The following is a 2,500-nucleotide window of genomic DNA, read 5'->3' as shown; positions in this document are numbered from 1 at the left end:
ACACTTCACTACACTACACTACACTACACTACACAACACTGCACTACACTACACTACACTACACTACACTGCACCAGTACACTACACTACACTACACTACACTACACTACACTACACTACACTACACTACACTTAATTACAAACTACACTACACTACACTACACTACACTACACTACACTGCACCAGTACACTACACTACACTACACTACACTTAATTACAAACTACACTACACTACACAACACTACACTACACTACACTACACTACACTACACTACTCTTCACAACACTACACTACACTACACTACACTTCACTACACTACTACACTACACAACACTGCACTACACTACACTACACTACACTACACTACACTACACTGCACTACACTACACTACACTACACTACACTACACTACACTACACAGCACCGAATAACACTGCACCACTCCACTGCTGCCATTGTACCACACTGTATAGCATTGTAAAGTAAAGCGTCAACTTGTCAAATGTCAACTTCATTTTGGTTAATGCTCATATTACCTTTGTTTTTGCTATGTTTGTTTTGTGGCCTGAATGGAATGAAGAATGCATGAGAATGGCATAAATCAATTCTGGATTATAGTAGACAGATGAATATTGAAGAAAATTGAGATGAAGAAGAATATTACGTCTGTTTGTCTGGGTACTGGTTTGTAGGCATTTGGACCACATGTTATTTGGTGTTGAGCTGCGGATAGCTGGGAGACATGGTGTTGCATTTTGCTCGTCAGACTCTCTGTAGGACTCGTTAGTGTGCCAGGCTGGCTCTTGTTGTTCTCAGGCTGTGAAGAGGATACACCCACACATGGACATATAGGTGCATGTAAGCCCTCTACATTAACACACTCAAACACATACACTCAAACACACACTCAAACACACTCAAACACACACTCAAACACATACACAGAATTACAAGCACACACACATGAACATACAGGTGCATGAAAGCCCTCCACATAAACAAACTCACACACAGGAAGGTCTACACACACTCAAACACACACACAAACACACACTCACACACAGGCAGGTCCACACACACTCAAACACACACACAGAAGCACAAGCTCACACATATGAACATTTAAGTGCATGAAAGCCCTCCACATAAAAACACTCACACACGGGCAGGAAAACAGTCAAACACATACACAGAAGCACATGCACACACACATGCCAGGCATGTGTTTGTATATACTGTACTGTTTACATAGAGCGAGAGAGACAGAATGAGAGAGAGAGAGAGATACAGAGAGAGAGAGAGAAAGAGAGAGAGAGAGAGAGAGAGAGATACAGATACAGAGAGAGAGAGAGAGAGAGCAAGCGAGAGCTAGAGCGAGAAAGAGAGACAGATACAGATACAGATACAGAGAGAGAGAGAGAGAGAGACCCACTCATGCACATGAATAATGTAAGGCAGTAGGCTGGAGTATCCCTGTCTATTTGACGCTGCTGTGGTGTAATGTGACCCAGTGCGGTCCGACCCAGTCGTCCTGGGGAGCAGTTAGAGCAGCTGTACTCAATCAGAAACCCAAAAGGTCCACTCGCCAAATGTCCATTCAGTACAGGGACCAGAACAGTGACGGCCAAAATCCAAACTCCAAACTCCCCAAAAAACGTTCCAACTATGTACAAAAGGTGATGTGGTCTGGCCTTATTTGTGTGAAAGGTGACACCTTTTTTGTGCTTTAAACTAGGCCATAAAAGGTGTGAAGGCCAGGTGATGTAAGTGGTCATTAGTGAGTGTGCTCCTGTATTTGTTTTTCACCATATTCATGGTTTGAAAAGGCAGACTCACAACAGTATGCTGATGTATGCACGCTCTTTTTGTGTGGCTGATCTAACTATTACACTGCGTGTTGCTTGGTATGATGATTGCAGATGGTTTCTGGCCCTTACCTCAGAGTTCTGGGGGTAATATTGTTCGAAAGGCTGCTTGCTCTGTTTCATAGTGACGTTTCACGTTACCCACTTTTGACAAGGGCAGCCGTCTGGTTGCACATTAAACACATCGGTTTTGTGCTCCCCACAGGCAGCAAATCACGCACCAATGAAAACTCGCTTGGATCATGATCTAATTAGAACGTTGATTTTGGCCTCTGCCCAAATTTGATTGCGTCTGGGTTCAGATCCGGACAGGAGTCCGCCTATTGAGTTAGAGGTTAGCTGACCCAGTTTGGGTGCCTGTGGGGGGGGGTTGTGGTGAAGGGGCGGAGGCTCGAATGCTGATGGATGCACTTTGAGCACCGGAGACAACAGGAACTAAGGACTGCTGCCCCCGATCGGTCGTGTTTCTTCAGGATGCTCTCAGACTGGTCACGTATCAGTTCAGTTTGTGCGTGTAAGCTGAGAGAGAGGGAGGGAGAGGGAGAGAGAGGGAGAGGGAGAGGGAGAGGGAGATGAGAGAGAGAGAGAGAGAGAGAGAGAGAGAGAGAGAGAGAGAGAGAGAGAGAGAGAGA

General features: G+C 45.1%; 1 protein-coding gene across 1 annotated transcript in view; it reads left to right on the top strand.

The window, feature by feature from the left end:
- Positions 1-2,500, top strand: part of tmem145 (transmembrane protein 145) — a gene marked incomplete at its 3' end in the record, with an annotated part of 34,008 nt that overhangs the window by 20,723 nt on the left and 10,785 nt on the right. The window lies entirely within an intron of this gene.

The sequence above is a fragment of the Sprattus sprattus genome, assembly GCF_963457725.1.
Source record: "Sprattus sprattus genome assembly, chromosome: 19".
Lineage (NCBI taxonomy): Eukaryota > Metazoa > Chordata > Actinopteri > Clupeiformes > Clupeidae > Sprattus > Sprattus sprattus.
The sequence above is the reverse complement of the archived record's forward strand: the minus strand, read 5'-3'. Positions and strand labels throughout refer to the sequence as shown.